The sequence below is a fragment of the Schistocerca piceifrons genome, chromosome 2 (assembly GCF_021461385.2).
Source record: "Schistocerca piceifrons isolate TAMUIC-IGC-003096 chromosome 2, iqSchPice1.1, whole genome shotgun sequence".
Taxonomy (NCBI): Eukaryota; Metazoa; Arthropoda; class Insecta; order Orthoptera; family Acrididae; genus Schistocerca; species Schistocerca piceifrons.
In genome coordinates this window covers 1,058,163,618-1,058,184,747 of record NC_060139.1, presented here as the reverse complement: position 1 = coordinate 1,058,184,747, position 21,130 = coordinate 1,058,163,618, and the positions used below count along the sequence as shown (strand labels likewise).

The window sequence follows — 21,130 nt, the reverse complement described above, 5'->3', positions numbered from 1 at the left end:
TGCTTATGTCGTGATGTGACATCGAAATTTTCGTCGCAGCATCCTAGTGTAAAATCTTCTTGTTGTACAGACTGCATCGAATCTGAGTTAAAACTCGAGCTTTCGAAGATAATCACCATCTTCTTCATCAAGAGATCTCCCGACGAAGAACATCGTGACCGTCTTCGGAAGCTCGAGTTTTAATTCGGATTTGACGTGGTCTGTATGCAGCATTTGCGTCGTATTTGGAAGCCCAGTGTATGATGTCATCGACCGGTGACAGTGTGGGGACTGTGGTGAAGCAGCAGACACATTTGTGTGTGTGTGTGTGTGTGTGTGGCAGGAGGGCAGCTCGGAGGGCTGCCGGCGGGCGGCGCTGGAAGTGCGCGGCGTGCGGCCGCCGGACGCGGGGGAGTACTGGCTGCTGGTGCGTTCGCCGCGCGGCCTCGCCGACGCCACGCTGCGGCTCGCAGTCAGCGCCAGCGGCGCGACGACCGCGGCCGCCACCACGGCGCTGGCGGCGCTGCAGCTCGTACACAGGTATGGTAGATGCCCTCCAAGATGTCACACCCAACGGTCGCTCCCCATGCTCCCTTCTACTCTAGAGCTACTGACACTATATGATCAAACTATCCGGACACCTCCAAAAACATACGTTCCTCATAAAGCGTGCATTGTGCTGCACCTACTGCCAGATACTCCATATCAACGACCTCGGTAGCCATTAGATATCGTGAGAGAGCAGAATGGGGCACTCTGCGGAACTCACGGACTTCGAATGCGGTCAGGTGATTGGGTGTCAATTCTGTCATACGGCTGTACGCGAGATTTCAGCACTCCTAAGCATCCCTTGGTTCACTGTTTCCGATGTGACAATGAGGTGGAAACGTGAAGGGACACGTACAGCACAAAAGCGTGCAGGCCGACCTCGTCTGTTGACTGACAGAGGCCGTCGACAGTTGAAGAGAGTCGTAATGTGTAATAGGCAGACATCTATCGAGACCATCACACAGGAATTCCAAACTGCATCTAGATCCACTGCAAGTACTATGATAGTTAGGCGACAGGTGAGAAAACTTGGAGTTCGTGGTCGAGCAGCTGCTCATAAGCCACATATCACGCCAGTAAATGTCAAACGACGCCTTACTTGGTGCAAGGAGTGTAAACACTGGACGACTGGGCAGTGGAAAAACGTTGTGTGGAGCGACGAATCACGGTACACAACGTGGCGATCCGATGGCAGGGTGTGGGTATGGCGAATGCCCAGTGAACGTCATCTGCCAGCGTGTGTAGTGCCAACAGTATAATTCGGAGGCAGTAATGGTGTGGTCGCTTTTTTCATGCAGGGGGCTTGCACCCTTTGTGACACTATCACATCACAGACCTACATTTTAAATCCTTCTTGGTTCCCACTGTTGAAAAGCAATTCGTGGATGGTGATCGCATCTTTCAACATGATCGACCTCCTGTTCATAATGCACGTCCTGTGGCGGAGTGGGTACACTACGATAACATCCCTGTAAGGGACTGGCCTGCACAGAGTCCTGACCTCAATCCTATAGAACACCTTTGGGATGTTTTGCAACGCCGACTTCGTGCCAGGCCTCACCGACCGACATCGATACCTCTCCTCAGTTCAGCGTTCCGTGAATAATGGGCTGCCATTCCCCAAGAAATCTTCCATCAGGTAATTGAACGTATGTCTGCGAGAGTAGAAGCTGCCATCAAGGCTAAGGGTGGGCCAACACCGTATTGAATTCCAGCATTACCGATGGAGGACGCCACGTACTTGCAAGTCATTTTCAGCCAGGTGTCCGGATACTTTTGACCACATAGTCTAGTTGCCATCCAAAAAGTTTTATTTTACTAATGGGCTTCATTCTCAACTTGATGTGTCGTCTTTCGTTGTTCGCATTCCACCTGTATACACTGTACACACTGAAGAGCCTAAAATATTAGTACACCTGCCCAATATCGTGTAGGCCCCCGTCAGCACGCAGAAGTGCCGCAACACGAAGTCAGGAGTAGTGCTAGAGGGAACTGACATCAGAAATCTTGCAGGAGTGTCTATAAATCCGTAAGAGTGCCAGGAGGTGGAGATCTCTCCTGAACAACTCGTTTCAATGCATCCCAGATATGCTCAATGATGTTCGTGTCTGGGGAGCCGAAGTGTTAAACTCAGAACAGTGTTCCTGAAACCACTCTGTAGCAATTCTGGACGTGTGGGGTGTCGCATTGTCCTGCTGGAATTGTCCAAGTCTGTCGAAATGCACAATGGACATGAATGGAGGCAGGTGCTGAACAGGATGCTTACATGCGTGTCACCTGTCAGAGTCGTATCTACATGTGTCAGGAGTCCCATATCACTCCAACTGCACGCTCCCCACACCATTACAGAGCCTCCACCAGCTTGAAGAGTCCCCAGCCGACATGCAGCGTCCATGGATTCATGAGGTTGTCTCCATACCCGTACACGTCCAACTGCTTGATACAATTTGAAATGTGACTCGTCCGAGCAAGCAACATGTTTCCAGTCATCAGCAGTCCAATGTCGGTGCTGATGGGCGGCAGCGAGGATTAAAGCTTTGTGTCGTGCAGGCAGTTATCAAGAGTACACGTGTGGGCCTCTGGCTTCGAAAGCCCATATCGACGATGTTTCGTTGAATGGTTCGCACGCTGACACCTGCTGATGGTTGAACTCTGAAATTTTCAGCAATTTGCGGAAGGGTTGCTCTTCTGTCACGTTGAACGTTTCTCTTCAGTCGACGTTGGTACCGTTCTTGCAGAACCTTTTTCCGGCCGCAGCAATTTCGGAGATTCGATATTTTACCGGATACCTGATTTTCACGGTACACTTGTCAATGGTCGTACGGAAAAATCCCCACTTCATCGCTACCTCGGAAATGCTATGTTCGGTCGCACGTGCGCCGACTAGAACACCACGTTCAGACTCACCTTAATTTTGATAACCTGCCATTGTAACAGCAGCAACCGATCTAACAACTGCACCACACACTTTTGTCATATAGGCGTTGCCGACCGCAGCGCCTTATTCTGCCTGTTTACATATCTCTGTATTTGAATACACATGCCTATACCAGTTTCTTTGGCTCTTCAGTGTAAATGGTGGCATCCCGCACAGGAAGCAGCTATACCACGGGCAAAACCTGGGTGGGGACAGAAACAACTGTGGTCGACAGAACTGGCAAGACAAAGGAAGTATTCACGGGACAAAATAAAGCACTACCAACAAGCAAAGACAGCTCCTGAAAGACAGGTAAGACTTGATCTGTATCGTGACGCTAAACAGAATTACCAAAAACAACTGAAGACAACAAGCCAAGACTACTGGACCAATTTTGTAAAAACCCAGCTACGGAATGACATCTGGGGACAACCATTCAAGATAGAAACAGAACGAATTAAGACACCGACAGTTCTAACAACACTAAAACAAGCTTATGGCACAATGATGAGAGGATGGAGAAGCACAGCAGGATATCTTCTAAACAGGCTCCTCCCAGATGACGACCCCACACAAGACGAGCGACACCACGCTGACCTAAGAGAGAGCATCAGGCAACCATACATCAGTGACAGTGTGACCATGCCATTCGCGCAAGAAGAAGGCGCGACGGCAATCAGCAGGCATAAAAACCGAGAAGCACCAGGCCCAGACAAATTACTTTCAGAAACATTAAAACAAACAGTAACACAAATCACACCTTATCTTAGTAACATGTTCAACGAGGCATACTAACAGGTAGAATTCCAAACCTCTGGAAAACTGCTCATGTAGTACTAATCAGGAAATCGCAAGACAAAGAGCCAGTTGACCCCAAAATGTACTGACCGATCTGTCTCTTAAACACGACAAGGTAGAGGAAATGCTCCTGTGTGTCCCTTTACAATCGCACAACCGTCTCCTCGGCCTAACGCCCCTTCAGAGAAGGTAGATCAATAGAAGACGCCGTCAACCAAGCACTGACAGTTACAAATAGCATCAGCGACAAATACGCGGCCGCCATTCTAATCGACATAAGGAGCTTTTGACAACTTGTCGTGGCCGTCACTCTTCGCCACGTTAAGCGAAATGAGGCTATCAGATTCTCTCTACAGTACCTTCCTCGACAACTGCAGAGGGAAAGGAATAACAAAGGGATGTCCACAGGGATCGATCTGCGTACCAATATTCTGGGATATCGCAATGGAGTCCTTTCTGGACACCCTGGACAGTGACGACAGGGTAAGAGGTGTGGTGGCTTACCCAGATGACCTGCTCGTAGTGGTGTCATCTGACTCGAGAGCAGCGTTAGAGACAAAAGGCATTCAACTGCTTCTGAAAATTAACAGTTGGTGTAAAGAAAATAAATTAAAAATAGCTCCCATCAAAACTGTATATTTACTGCTCAGATGGACACTACAGAGGAATCCAATTCTAAAATTAGACAGTAAAGGATAAAGGGGAAGCAAACCACACCTTATCTCGGACTGCATCAAGACGAAAAACAGACTTTCAACAATCATACAAAATTGACAATTGACAAAAGCTCCAAAATTATGCACAAACTAGCAAGGCCAAACACACCTCAGTACAAATCACCTATTAAGACGATAAGGACCTACCACACTGCGATATTTGAATCCATCGCATGCTTCGCCGCCAGTGCTTGCGTTCACAGACTGAACTTACAGACTAACAAGACAATTGCAAGACGAGGTCAACGTAGTTAATTCCTGAGAATGAGCGGAGCGTTCAACACTATGTCACTAGAGACACTTTGCGTTGTGATGGGGACCTTCCCTATAGACATAACAATACGTTATAGAGCTGCACTTAACTCGCTTAAGAGGGACAGGCTCGATTAAATCACCGAAATTACGTGAACCAACATTATGAATAAAACACAAATGAAACAATGCCGGATTCAAACATGGCAGAGAGAGTGGGACGCATCCGACAAGGGTCGACTAGTACACTCATTCTTTCCGGGCGTACGCGAAAGATTGCGACTGAAACATGTCGACTCAAGCCGGGGGGTGGTCCATTTCCTGACAGGCCACGGGCCGTATCCGGTACACTTAAACCGCGTGGGACTAACTAACGATGAAGTCTGCGTTTGAGGAGAAACTGACACACCAGAACATGTCACACAGCTATGCAGCACGCTAGCACAAGTGAGACCTATACAGAACGACAGCGACAAGCGCCAACCCATATCGAAGGAGGCGTAGACAAGCACAAACAACACAACAAACCACTTGGGAGGACACAAGCACGACCACAGATTCCGAAACCGAGGAAGGAACACTAAGTGAACATGATTAGGAAGGGATCTAAACGTAAGGGACTCAAAGCAACAACGCGTGACACTGCATGCCACAACACAGTCACAAACAACACAACAGACAGTAGCAATCATAAAACAAAACCGACACCAGATACTAAGACTGTAGTAATAAGGTAATGTTGCTTGGGAGGAGAAGGCTCGAAGAACTTTTATTCCGAGGCTCCTCCTCCCCAACGACATACTGCATACAAGCAGTAATGTTTTATTGTGTGTAGATAGAAGTATATTCTCTTCTCTTTTCAAAGCTACAGTCACTGAATTTTATATATCAAATGTATTTCTGTATAAAGTATGTATATAACTCAAAATGTAATGTATTAAGTTATTTAAGGAATAACGCATTCATTGTATTCCATGTACGAAATGCTCAATCAGTATTTAATCAGTATAATACCGGGTGTATGTATCTAAGGTATCACATAGAATATGCCACAACTACCAACAATGGGGCAAACAAACAGGTGCTGAATATCATGTAGTGCCCTTGCTTGCAACACTCCCTTTTGTATACCAATACACACAAACACAGTAAACATACATAAGCACAAACCATTTCAGATGGGAATAGCTCGAGCTTCTACCCAGACCTTCTCATCTGAATTAGGTAGAAATAGGCCATTAATGGTACTTAGACTATATTACACATTCATATACAGTGTAGCACTTCCCTCTACATACTGCAAATTATTTTCACCACACTCATTGTGTTACATTTTCTTTTTTTTCGTTTTTTCTTTTTCGTTGACATTTTCATTATATAAATTATATTCTCATCAACTAGGCAGAAACAAATTATATGTAACCATTTAACAATTGTTAAGCATTCATTTCACTGTAACCTTAGAGAAATCGTTATATATTATGTTACTTATATTATTTTTTTTAAAAAAAAGCATTAACAAATGTATACCAATAAGATTGAAACAATGAGAAGTATTTATTGTTAGATTTAGATGCGTCCGACCCACCTTACATTTCAAGGTGGTGAGTTACTCTGTACTGTTAATGAAATAAAAAAATAAATGTGCTACAGGCTGCTCTATGACTGTGCGGGCACTATTATGCTGTAGAAGATATTGATCCCGACCTCCATGGGATGTCTGGTCCTTATCGAGGACGTCGTGACAGCTACAGACTATCTGAATATTGCTGGGAGCCACTGCTTTGTTTCATGCTTGATGTGGCCAGGAATACCTATTTCTATGTCCTTCATACGAGAGTCCATGCCTTGTTGCTTTGAGTCCCCTACGTTTTGATCCCTTCCTAATCATGTTCACTTAGTGTTCCTTCCTCGGTTTCGGAATCTGTGGTCGTGCTTGTGTCCTCCCAAGTGGTTTGTTGTGTTGTTTGTGCTTGTCTACGCCTCCTTCGATATGGGTTGGCGCTTGTCGCTGTCGTTCTGTATAGGTCTCACTTGTGCTAGCGTGCGCACGAGATCGTCTCGCGGCGCGTACAGCAACTTTCAGCGACATGCGTTAGGGAAAGATCTTGCCGAGAACCCGAGAAAATCCCAGTCCTGCTTGAGATCACTTGGCGGGTCGAAGACTTCTTCTGTCCAGTCGCTCGTCGAAGAGTCTCGTGTGGCATACAACACAACAAAGCGATAGATGAAGTCTTAAATGTCGCGTTTCAAAAAACAGTCACACCTGATAATCGTACAGACATACCACCGTTTGACTATAGCACGGACTCTCGTATGGAGGACAAAGAAATAGGCACTTCTGGCTTTGTGAAACAACTGAAACAGTTGAAAACAAATAAGTGACCATGTCCTGATGGACAGCTAATGTTACAGACAGCACTCTCCGGCACTAGCCCCTTTCTTAGCCTCCATTTATCGCGTATCTCTCACCGTGCGCGAAGTCCCAAACGACTGGAAAAAAAGCGAAGTTCACACCAGCATACATGAAGAGTAAAAGAACGCACTCGTAACATTACAGACGGATATTCTTAAAGTCGGTTTTCTGAGCATATTCTGAGTTTGAATAAAATAAATTTCCTTGAGACAGAAATCTTCTGTCCACAAATCAATATGGACTTAGAAATCATCGCTCGTGCAAAACTCAGCTTGCCTTCTTCCCTTGCCATATTCTGCGATCCATGTAGGAAGGGCAGCACGCAGATTCCTTATGCCCAGATTCTTGGAAAACGTTGGCCCCTTTGCAGAAAGTCCGGGCATACGGAATAGATTTTCTGATATGTTAGTGCCTTTCTATGTACTGGAACGCAGTACGTTGTCCGGGACGGTGAGTATTCTCCACAGACAAGGCCATTGTCAGGAACGCCCCAGGGAATCGTGACAGGACCGCTCTGGTTCTCCGTACACACAAACGATCTGATGGGTGAGCAACAACCTGCAGCTGTTTGCTGATGACACTGTAGCACGCGGATAAGTGTCATCGTTGACTGACTCTACGGTACCACTGGGATAGAATTTATATTTCGTTTCATGAATGACCAGTTGCTTTAAGTGTACAAAAATGTAAGGTAACGTGGATGAGAAGGAAAAACAATTTTGTGACGTTCCAATACAATATTAGTGGTGTGCTGCTTGACACAGTCACTACGATTAAGTACATCAAAAAAAGTTTTGTTTCACCCCGGCTCCCAGAACTACTGAAGACAGACGTCGACTGTGGATATTGTACCAGAGAGACAGTCTCTTTGACTGTTCAGAGATGTCACTAAACCCACCCAAAGATATAAACAACCGTGCATGAGCAGCGCCTATTAGATGGAGGGGCTCGAGCAGCCGATCAGTTCCAGTCATTCCAGTAGGAAGGAGGTACACGGCTCGTGTTGTGTGTATTTCAACCATGCCTAGAAGCTCAATATCGCCGTTGGATCGCGTAACCATTGTTACTTTGTGCTAGAAAGGGCTCTTAACAAGAGAAGTGTCCACGTATCTGGGAGTGAACCAAAGCTATGTTGCTCGACATGGAGGAGATACAGAGAGACAGGAACTGACGATGACATGCCTCGCTCAGGCCACCCAAGGGTTACTGTTGCAGTGGATGACCGCTACCTACGGATTACGGCTAGGAGGAACCCCGACAGCAACGCCACCATGTTGAATAATGCTTTTCGTGCAGGCACATGACGTCGTGTTACGAGTCAAACTGTGCGCAATAGGCTGCGTGATGCGCAACTTCACTCCCGACGTCCATGACGAGGTCCATCTTTGCAACCACGACACCATGCAACGCGGTACAGATGGGCCCAACAACATGCCGAATGGACCGCTCAGGATTACCATCACGTTCTCTTTACCAATGGGTGACACATATGCCTTCAACCAGGGAATCGTCGGAGACATAAATGGTTCAAATGGCTCTGAGCACTATGGGACTTAGCTTCTAAGGTCATCAGTCCCCTAGAACTTAGAACTACTTAAACCTAACTAACCTAAGGACATCACACACATCCATGCCAGAGGCAGGATTCGAACCTGCAACCGTAGCGGCCGCGCGGTTCCAGACTGTAGCGCCTTTAACCGCTTGGCCACCACGGCCGGCTCGGAGACATATTTGGAGGCAACACGGTCAGGCTGAACGCCTTAGACACACTGTCCAGCGAGTGCAGCAAGGTGGAGGTTCCCTGCTGTTTTAGGTTGGAATTATGTGGGGCCGATGTACGCGGCTGGTGGTCATGGAAGGCGCCGTAACGACGCCAATGCCATCCTCCGACCGATAGTGCAACCATATGGGCAGCATATTGGCGAGGCATTCGTATTCATGGACGCAAATTCGTGCCCCCATCGTGCGCATCTTGTGAATGACTTCTTTCAGGATAACGGCATCGCTCGACTTGTGAGTCCAGCATGTTCTCCAGACATGAACCCTATCGAACACGCCTGGAAAGGGCTGTTTATGGACGATGTAACCCACCAACCACTCTGAGAGATCTACGCTGAATCGCTGTTGAGGAGTGGGACAATCTGGACCAATAGTGCCTTGATACACTTGCGGGTAGTATGCCACGACGAATACAGTCACGCATCAATGCAAGAGGACGTACTACTGGGTGTTAGAGGTACCGGTGTGTACAGAAATCTGGACCACTACCTCTGAAAGTCTCGTTGTTTGGTGGTACAAAACGAAATGTGTGGTTTTCATGGGCAATAAAAAGGGCGAATATGACTTTTATGTTGATCTCTATTCCAATTTTCTTTACTGGTTCTGGAACACTCGGAACCGAGGTGATGCAAAACTTTTTTGATGTGTGTGTGTGTAGCTGTAACGTTGCAAAGCGGTAGAGAATGCAACGAGTACATAAGCTCGGTTGTAGGCAAGTCCAGCAGTCTCCTTACGTTTGTTAGCAAAGTTCTAAGAAGTTATAGATGATCCATAAACGAGACCGGACACAGACCACGTGGGTGACACATTCTTGAGTACTGTTAGAGTGTTTGGGATCCCCACCAGGTCAGATTGAAGGAAGACTTCGAAGCATTTCACAGGCGAGCTGCTAGATTTGTTACCGGTAGTTTCGATCAACAGGCAAGGGGTACGAAAATGCTCCTTGAACTCAAATGGGAATCCCTGGAGTGGAGACGACATTCTTTTCGTGAAACAGTATTGAGAAAGTTTGATGGGTCGCTGTTTGCAGTGCGATTCAACTTCCACCAAAATACATCTCAGATAACCACCGTCAAGACAAGATAATGGAAAATGTGGCTCGTCGAAGGCTTTTAAACAGTAGTTCTTCCCTCACTACATCTGCGAGTGAAACGAGGAAGGGAATGATTAGCAGTAGTCTGTAGTACCATCTGCCATGCGCGGTATCGTGGCTTGTGGAGAACGTATGGAGATGTAGATGTAGATCTTCTGGCAGAAGGTGGGACGTCCAACACCTTGTAGCCTGCCCGAGGTATGTCGGCCCTTCAGCCACTTCTTCCCACAGCTCCGACCGGCTCCGTCGTTTCCGAGATGCCCGTTCCCAGGCGCCGAGCCATTGCTGTCTGCCCTTTGTCAAATTCGCCTGTCTCAGTGGATTTCCGCATTTATGGCCAGTATCGTTGCTATAATGTTTTTCCGATTCGTCTCAGTTCCACTAACATACTTTCCTTACCGGGTCACGTGTTCTCAACACCCCCAGGTGGCGTTATAGCCAGCGGAGGGTATATTCATAAAGGTATGGTTAATCACTACATACGTTACTCTCAATGGAACTTTACATTAAATAACGGCCTGCACTAAGAACACACCTACGTACAACCTATACGTAGCAGCAGGCCACTCTACGGAGCGAGGTGGCGCAGTGGTTAGCATACTGGACTCGTAGTCGGGAGGACGACGGTTCAAACCCGCGTCCGGCCATTCAGATTTAGGTTTCCCGTGACTTTCCTACATCACTCCAGGCTAATTCCGGGGCGATTCCTTTGGAAGGGCACGGCCGATTTGCTTCCCAACTCTTGACACAATCAGAGATTGTGCTCCGTCTCTAATGATCTCGATTTCAACGACGCTTTAAAACCAACCTTCCTTCTTTTTCCTCCAAGGGCCTTCTGATCCAACAATGTGGCGAGAATATCGTGAGTAAAAGCTGCCCCATGACGAACGACATGTCAGGTACGAAGCAGGGGACACATTCAGTGAACCACAACGATTAAAATTAAGGAGGACTCTTATGTCATAGCATAGATTGGAACTGACAGCTTCAAGAAAGTCAGCCTACAGTCTTTAAAGTTCGACATGACACTGGTAGTCGATTGAGCTTACTCCAGGTGGCCAGTCGTGGTGCAGATGAAGATCAACCGAGCAAGATATGGCCCGAAGGATGAAGACTGCATCTCTTATGATTGCTGCCAGATGCGAGACACCTGCTTCTCCGCTACAGAGACTTATAGGGATGGATCGGATTTTAATAAATGTGCCACTGACGTAGCTCAGTACTGGGCCGAAAAGCTATAAAAGTTGAGAAGTTGGTGAATTATGGGCACAAGAAAGAGTGAGCACAAATTAATTTCGGTATGCAGATCTTTACATAAGACGGTTAGTTTCAGTATCGGTGAAGAGAATGATTCGCAGCATTCTTCATTCAGTTAAGAAGCATAATTGAAACATACCTCTGGCGTCCACAGTGCCATGAATATATAAAATTCACTCGCAAGTGTAACAAGATTTAACACGGTCCTAGATGATGGTGGTGATGATGATGATGATGATTGGATTGTGGGGCTCTCAGCTGCGCAGTCATCAGCGCCCGTGCAAATTCCCAACCTTTGCTCAGTCAAATGTCTCCACTTGCATGAACGATGGTGAAATGATGAGGACAACACAAACCCCCAGTCATCCCTGACCCCGCCGGGAATCGAACCCGGGAACTCGGGAAGCGAGGACGCAACCGTGAGATCACGAGCTGTGGACTCACGGTCCTAGATGGCCCAACGAAATAATATAACCGGAGTTCCTTCCTAACACCTTACAAGACTTTCGTATGAAATGGATGGACAAAAGATTGATAAAGGAGCTGCAAAAAGACAAGAAGAGATGGTAAGGACTGGCGATCGAGGAACAAATGAGTCGTTAGACAAGGAAGTTCTTTTCATCCAACCCTTTTCAACATTTGCACTAAAAATGTAAATAAAGCGTTAGAAGAAGTAAAGCGTTCTAACAGCAGCAGCTGAAAGGATAAAGACAAATATTACAGTGGTGAAGAAGTATTGACTACAATTTATAAAGGAAAACGTCAAAGACGTAGGAAAAGCATGAACTGAAGGTACACGAAATATTAATTATACTCAAAAATAAGGACGTATTAGTGAGTAGCAGGAGAGGGCAAGTTGCATCCCCCCTCCCCCCGTCTCATCATAGAAACTTCCTCTGTAGACCGAACTCGCCTCCTGCCCTGCCAAACGGACGGTCTATCGGCGAATAGCCGGCCAGAGTGGCCGAGCGGTTATAGGCTCTACAGTCTGGAACCGCGCGACCGCTACGGTCGCAGGTTCGAATCCTGCCTCGGGCATGGATGTGTGTGATGTCCTTAGGTTAGTTAGGTTTAAGTAGTTCTACGTTCTAGGGGACTAATGACTTAAGTCCCATAGTGCTCAGAGCCATTTGAACCATTTGAACCATCGGCGAGTAGAATTGGGAAGAAGAGGAATTTGTGGCACAACTTGACTAGAAGATGGGATCCGTTGGTAGGACACGTTCTGAGTCATCAAAGTATCACCAATTTAGTACTGGAGGGAGGCGTGGAGAGTAAAAATCGCCACGCGGGGTAGCCGCGCGGTCTTGGGGCCTTGTCACGGTTCGTGCGGCTCCCCCGTCGGAGGTTCGAGTCCTCCCTCAGGCAGGGGTATGTGTTTGTCCATAGTGTAAGTTAGTTTAAGTTAGATTATGTAGTGTATAGGCTTAGGGACCGATGACCTCAGCAGTTTGGTCCCATAACAACTTACCACAACTTTCCAACTTTCCAGAGTAAAAATCGTAGAGGAAGGTCAAGAAATGAATACACTAAGCAAATTCCGAAAGATGCAAGTTGCAGTAGTTACTCGGACATGAAGAGGCTTGCACAGGACAAAGTAGCACAGAGAGCTGCATCAAACCAGTCTTTGGACTGAAGAACACAACAACAATAACTGGACGCAAGCTACAAAATATAGTGCCATGCCTATAAATGCTAGTCGCTATTTCGTGTGGTGCATCAAGCAATGGGGAACTGCTTTAGGGCAACAGAGTTTCGTTCAGCTTTATGACCAATCTCTAGAGCAATATAGTTTCTAAAGGAAGTACTGGGTTTCCTACCAGCCTTTGTGAAATGTACATTATAAATTCCACGTGTCTTAGTGAAATGTTAGGCCTTTTACTGCAGAAAAATCTGTTGTTCTGCGTAGCATTTTTGGGGCACAGGGTTAACATGAAGCGTCGACCATGCACACGCCATCGGCCATCAAAGGGAATGTCCAAAACGAGCATCGAAATGAATAGTGTGATATTGCTGACAATCTGATACAGTGACCTTTACAGCTGCTCTAGTACACTATTCTTTTACTTAAACTGTCTACTGCCAAATGGTTCAAATGGCTCTGAGCACAATGGGACTTAACTTCTGAGGTCATCAGTCCCCTAGAACTTAGAACTACTTAAACCTAACTAACCTAAGGATATCACACACATCCATGCCCGAAACAGGATTCGAACCTGCGACCGTAGCGGTCGCGCGGTTCCAGACTGTAGCGCCTAGAACCGCTCGGCCGCTACCCTTGGTCGACTAAGTGCAGTGGGGCAGTCTCTGGGTCTTGTCATGGACGCCACATGCTCACTCGCCACTTGTTTTTGTACTCGTGCAGGCTGCTGAAGTTAGGCCAGTGGTCACTGCCTCGCCATCGCCGACCCCTTTACCACACGCTGACGGCACTCCCGCATTGCAGGGCAGCGGTCGCTGGGTCCTGCCACGGTCGCCATCCGCTGACTCGCTGCTTGTGTTTGTGTTTGCGCAGGCTGCTGTCGTGAGGCCTGCAGGCACCACCCTGCCGCCTCAGCCACTGCCGCCTCAGTCGGCCTCTACAGTCTCCGCTGGTCCGGCCACCTGCTGCCAGTCGCCAGCTGCCTGGGCGCCGTGCAACCTGGGAGTTACACTTACCGGTACGTCTGCAGCTCTACACGACCGAAAACTTGTTCTAATACAGAACGCACCACATTATACCACATGGAGAGGCAACCACGGACGTGGAAGTAATTTCTAGGGTGCTCCATCAGTGTGAAATAGGGGCCATTACTCACTGCTCACATCATAAATTAAGCTATTGTTTATTCTCCTCGGATGCCTTTAGACCCCAGAACCGGTTGTTTTCCTACTCTTACTGGGATGTATCGAAAGTTTCCAGGATATCACTAGAGACATGTCACACATTCTCTACTCATAACACTTGTAGTAGTAATGGTAATAGTAGTAGTAACAGCAGCAGCAGTTGTTTTATTTATCTATAGATCACTTTTACAAGGATCATGGGCATATCTTGGTATTACCGTTTAACATAACATAATTTATAAGTACAGTTATTTACGTATTTATAGGTCTAGTTTGACAGGAATGGGACAGGCAGTTGGCCATGGCCTTATAATAGGAACCATCACAGCATTTTTCTGAAGTAATTAGGGAAACCACAGAAAACCCGCATCAGCATCGCCTGATGAAGCCTAGAGCCTCCTGAACACAAGGCCAGGCTGCTTAACCCTGCTGTTATCTTTGACCCTAAAAAAGGAATTTGTTCTTATAATTTTTTAATATTTAGATGGTATTGCTCCAAACTTGATGGATTTGTTTTTATAAACATTGTAAATACTTTTAAGCTCAAATTAAAAAAAAATATATTACTTTTCTCCCCCTTGTTACAACTTAATTTGTTACACTTGTGTTCCTTGGGTCAGTATGATCCGGGGCGCTTAAAAACTTACATAATGAGTAAATATCGTAGTCAAGTTTTATTTGTACATTCCTGAGATGTACAGTATATGCATAACGGTTTTTTATGACAAAGCAAATATCTCTTTCCTTAATGTTGAAATGTGCGAAGATTTCGCAACAAAGCAGACGCTGATTACGTTCAAATTATTACACCACATTATAGCTAACAGTTACATTTTATCAACCGTTGTGTGCAGACGCAGTTCATGTCCCTATCGTAGGAATTTTTGTGTGGCTATCACGAAAAATCGAATTCCTTCCGATAGCGGTTGGAAACTTTAGTAAATGCATCTGACAGCAAGGAGAATATTTCTGAAGAAGAAAGTCACATTAGTGATGACAACATTCATACCTCGTCTGGTTCAGAAGATAGTTCAGATATTGATACCTCAAATAACAATGTGCAAGTTGTTCAACCGATTCAGTCTAAAGACAAAAACGTTAAGTGGAGCTCAGAACCTCTTCCGCAAACTGGAAGAGCATCTAGTGAAAACATTATAAAACTGACCCCTGGTCCGACAAGATACGCTATCACCAGAGTAAGTGATATAACATCATATTTTCAAGTTACAGTGAAGGATAATATTGACATTATTGTGGTGTTAATGAGTAGCATTGAGAATCGACGAGTTTATGGGGATAGCTGGGAGTCATTCGATGAATTTGCACTTGAAGCCTATATTGGCCTGTCATTACTGACTGGTATGTATAAATCATATGATGAATCAACAAAGAGTCTGTGGAATTGCGAAGCGGGTAGAGACATCTTCTCTGTCGTAATGCCGCTGAAACGCCTCTGTTGCATCTCACGATGACAAATCTGATCGAAGAGCACGAAGAGTAAATGACAAGTTGGCACCTGTAAGTGTTCTGTGAGATATGTGGGTGAAAAAAATTTTTAAAACTATTTAATATTAGCACTAATGTGACCGTGAATGAACAACTGGTGGCTTTCCAAGGACGTAATTCAAAAAATATATACAGAGAAAACCCTCAAAATATGAGGTAAAAATGTGGACCTTGTGTGATAGAGCTACTTCCGATGTTTTGAAGACATATCTATACAGGAAAATTACCTGGACAAGCACTTGAGAAAAACCAAGGTATAAGGTCGTCATGGATCTGCCACATGAGCTAAAGAACAGAATGTCACATGTGTCAATTTCGTCACATACCCATTAGGCCAGGGACTTCTCAAAAGACATTATAATATACTAGGGCAGAGAGAAAAATAAGTCTGAACTCAATAATAATAAAGCAAGCGAAACAGATGTTGACACTTCATAGCTCTTTTTTACTAAGGATACCGAGGTAGTATCGAACGTTCCAAGGAAGAACAAACAGGTTGTCCTGATGAGCACAGTGCACAACAATGAGGAAATAAGCAACAGAGAAGACAAGATACCTAAAACGATATTGGACTACGACGCAAACAAGGGAGCAGTTGACATGTTGGATCAGCTTCTTGGCATCCACACATGGCAACAGGAAAACCAACCGCTGGCCAATGGTAACCTTCTACAGTATTAGGGATACTTCTGCCAACAATATTTTTGTGCTGTGGAGAGGAATAAATCCAGGGCAGAAAAAATATTCTCTACAAAGGAAGAATATTTCTCGATGAATTGGGAAGACTCCTAGTCACTTCTTACATTGAAGCTCGAAAATTGCTGCCACGACATGAACACTCAGCGGCAATTGTTAGAAGAACACAAAGAGGGAATCCATCAACACCAACCTCCAGTGTTGGCATACAAAAATTCAAACGTGCCACATGCAAATTTTGTCCATACAGTTATGATAACGAGACATCAATGAAGATTCAAATTGTAATAAACGTGTTTGTAAAGCTCACGTTAGATACCACTGCGCAAATTGTGGAAATCTAAATAATACTCTATTCTAATTTTTCCCGTGACTGATAGATTATACTTTAAGTAAAACTCTATTGCGCAATAGCTCATTGAGGTCTGGAGTTACATCACTGTGGAGATTGTTCGCATGTAATACTGTAAAACTGGGTTGTATTGTAACAAGTAAACTTACATTTAAAATTATAATAATTTTTAACAATTTGTAATCATTATGACACGAAAGGCACATGTGTGTAGCTTTTCTAAGGGAGGTAGCAGGGTCAAAGCAGTGCTACTCATTCACTTTACCCCATGGCAAAATACTGTTTTACAAAGAAGTTACTGTATTTAATAATGGAAAGGCTAGTTCTACACTGTATCAGCTGATACGAGGAGCACAATGCCCATGCCTCTTATCCATGTTGCGTACCGCGGCTTGCCATTTACTATCCAGTAATAGTGAACGTCCTTCTATAACAGGTGAGACATTAAACTCAGAAAGATGACAGGCTGCTGCTATTTTACTCTGTATTAGCAACTATATGCCTTGAAGCCAATTTTGATTTTTAGTCAGGAAACATTTTACCAGTGCATTACGTTCTTAGGTTCTGTAGCGTATTTCAGTGAAAATGTAGATTATTCTAAAATCCAGCAAAAAAATTGTGGCATTATAACCAGCACCGAGAAAAAAATAATTTATCCCAGATCAAGGTATTTTTGTTTAGTACAGCAGAATCATATAACTAATGAGGAGGTATTGAATAGGATTGGGGAGAAGAGAAGTTTGTGGCACAACTTAACTAGAAGAGGGGATAGGTTGGTAGGACATGTTCTGAGGCACCAAGGGATCACCAATTTAGTATTGGAGGGCAGCGTGGAGGGTAAAAATCGTACAGGGAGACCAAGAGATGAATACGCTAAACAGATTCAGAAGGATGTAGGTTGCAGTAGGTACTGGGAGATGAAGAAGCTTGCACAGGATAGAGTAGCATGGAAAGCTGCATCAAACCAGTCTCAGGACTGAAGACCACAACAACAACAACAAAAGAATATAAAGCAAGTTTATAGAACAGTTCTTTACACGCATTTTCTACGAAGTATTGAGTAGAATAAGGTTCTTATCATGCATTGCCTATCAGTTCACATCATTTTATTGTTACAGGTAATCCAAGGAGGAGACTTGACGAATGCTTCATAAACCAACAGAATCGACGTGATATCCGGAATTACAGAATAAGAAACCACTCGAGAAGTTGAACGATGCATGTGACAATATTAATTTTACGTGGTGTGCTTGTATCTTATTTGAGAGATTAGGTAAAACGCCGCAATAAGCTCAATGTGTCGCTTCCTGCATGTTGTACAACGCAGAGCATTATTTGTGTGTGCTACTGTCAATAAAGTCCGTCTTTTGTCTTTTTGAACACGTGTTTTATTTAAGATTTTCCATCGTTCCATATGTGAAATGGCGACCTCTATCCTAGCAATATTCGGGCAGCATGTTCTACGCTGTTTACCAAAGGATATGGCAATTGTCCAAACTGACAGGTGACATGAAGGCAACTGCCACTCTCAAAAGGCGTAAATTACTTTGCGACTACACAGTGTCACGGAATGCCGGCCGGAGTGGGCGAGCGGTACTAGGCGCTACAGTCTGGAACCGCGCGACCACTACGGTCGCAAGTTCGAATCCTGCCTCGGGCATGGATGTGTGTCATGTCTTTACGTTAGTTAGGTTTAATTAGTTCTAAGTTCTAGGTGACTGATGACCTCAAATGTTAACTCCCATAGTGCTCAGAGCCATTTGAACCATTTTTTGTCACGGAGTGTGCACACAGCACTGTCTTCCTCATTCAAGCACTCTTCTGGAGTTCCCGATCATCATCACTTCGATTCCAGTAGGCTCACCTGCAATTAGGTACTAAATTTCTCTTCTCCTACACAAGCACATTCGTCGTTGTTTTTAAAGTGGATAGGGAGTAATATGGTACCCTCCAATGAGAAGTTAGTGATTTTATGTGTGAGGTCAGACCGAACAGCAGATTCAAAAGAACATTGGCCGCAATTTCGGAAATGTCCTGTGCATAGAAAACACGGAGGAGACTCGCCAAAACGATCATATAAATTTCTGGTTTTACAATGTTTGTGCATTTTACCAGCATTGTGTCTATAATACTTTTTCTCCGCTCTTCTCTTTGTCTCTGTGGTGTCACCGCCAGACACCACACTTGCTAGGTGGTAGCCTTTAAATCGGCCGCGGTCCGTTAGTATACGTCGGACCTGCGTGTCGCCACTGTCAGTGATTGCAGACCGAGCGCCGCCACACGGCAGGTCTAGAGAGACTTCCTAGCACTCGCCCCATTTGTACAGCCGACTTTGCTAGAGATGGTTCACTGCCAAATTACGCTCTCATTAGCCGAGACGATAGTTAGCATAGCCTTCAGCTACGTCATTTGCTACGACCTAGCAAGGCGCCATTATCATTTGCTATTTATCTTGTGATGCATGTACCGTCAGACAGATGTTCACCAATTATGGATTAAAGTTAAGTATTCAAGAAGCTACGTACTTTACTTGCTAGTCTCAATTACTTTACCTGTTCCAGACCTCACGCCAGCCTGCGTGAGCTTAAACGCGTGCCTTTCGGCTTCACCTCCTAGTGGCTTGGCTGTCTTGCCAAGTCACAACAGTCTCCATAGCTCTTTAGGAACATTCTTCACCCTTACGACCAACTAGACGCCACGATTTCATAAATTTCGTGATCGCTCCTTTTTTTCTTCTTACATTTGGAAGCCTGTCTTCTTGGATACGTTATTTCTATAGAAAAAATCAATGTCTTAAGTTTGAGCAATAATTACGTCTCTTCTACGGTTGTTCTTTTTCTGTTCGGTTTCATTCCCAAAAGTCTGTAGAAATCCACCTCCGTAGCTAGTAATTTTCAATTTATTCCCAGTTCATTGTGCAAGCTTCTGAACCACATGAAATAACGCCACTGTTCTAAATATTCTTGCTTTAGTCACCATTATTACGCACTTACCCGTGAAATTCGATTGAGTAAAGAAATTGTCAACTTTCTGTAATTTATTCCTGAAAAAATCAAGATAATTAGATCTGAACCACATCAGATGTTCGGGTGATGAATAAGCACTCAAGCTTTACTGAACACAGACGCAGAAAAGATTGCACCGACATGTACTTTGCAAAGAAACGAGGAAGATAAATCGTTGTCCATTAGAATGTTGCAGTGAAAGTAAAAAAAGGGGCTTGCAGTGCTTTCAGTTATTACGAGTCTCACTTGTTACGAGTGTCACTCTTTGAGACAAGAGTGGCAAAAGATGTTTCAAAACGAGATATAGACTGGTTTTAAGTTTGAGGAACATTGCAGTCACTAGAGTGACTAAGGCTGCAGGGCGCAGCTAGTCTTTAGGTACCATCGTTGATTAGTGGAGCGCAGTAATTGCGTGGAAATGTAGGTACCACGTGGTACTTGACAACAAAACTATCAATTAAACTAAACGTGTAAATGAGAGCTCTGTGATAAAAGATAGGAATGGTGTAGCGAACGCAATCATTAAAACAAACTGTGATCCTGGAAAGTAAGTAGCAATCTCCAAACAAGCCTAGTCTGTAAGACATATTGGAGATCAGGGCAAGTGGCCCACACGTGCAGGATGGTCTACTGGTGACATGTCATTAAGCTGCCGTTAGAGAACACCCCCGACCATGGAGGCTGGTGGCAAGAAAACCGTCTTCTTTCCACAAATGCGTCAGTGCAGTTAGATTGTCGAGTGAGGAAGAGCAAGCATTTTGTCTTGTCAGTGAAAATAAAATTTGCTTGCCAAGGATGTGTTGTTGTGTACTACAAGATAAAGCATTTTCCAAATAAGTAAGTACAACGACTAAAGCCCATATATTACAGTTTAATTTGACATTGCATACGGGAGTAAAAGCTTAAAACGTTTGCGTAAACGAACTAAAATAATTCCACTATGGCGACAGATCACAATGGCACACTTACATGACCAACGTGCCCCGCCGGCCGTCGTGCCCGAGCGGTTCTAGGCGCTACAGTCTGGAACCGCGCGACCGCTACGGTCGCAGGTTCGAATCCTGCCTCGGGCATGGGTGTGTGTGATGTCCTTAGGTTCGTTAGGTCTAAGTAGTTCTAAGTTCTAGGGGACTGATGACCTCAGAAGTTAAGTCCCATAGTGCTCAGAACCATTTCAACTCTCAGCACCTCAGGCTTGAAATTTCTGTCCCAGTGCCAAAACGCACCGAATATCTCTCCACTGACTAGCTGCATAAAAAAGTAGCCAGTCAGCTTAAATCTACCTGGTACCCTCTGTCGTTTGGCCAACTTCGTTCCTAAATAAATGTGGATAAAGTTATAGGATGACACATTATCAAAATGCAAATAAAAAGAAATTAATCCTACTTTTAATCATCTGAAGGACTGAAGTAAGCTTTACACTTCTGCAACTTAGTAAACTGGCTGTTTTAATACTAGCGTTTTTGCCCTACGTTTGTGACTCATGTTAA

At 44.9% G+C, this 21,130-nt stretch overlaps 1 long non-coding RNA gene across 1 annotated transcript; it reads left to right on the top strand.

Annotated features, from left to right (window-relative positions):
• Positions 1 to 433: 433 nt before the first annotated feature.
• On the top strand, positions 434 to 18,015 carry LOC124777925. Its single transcript, XR_007015804.1, has 3 exons — positions 434 to 519; positions 13,771 to 13,915; positions 17,754 to 18,015. It is a non-coding gene; the product is annotated as an uncharacterized LOC124777925 (long non-coding RNA).
• The last annotated feature ends 3,115 nt before the right edge of the window (positions 18,016 to 21,130 follow it).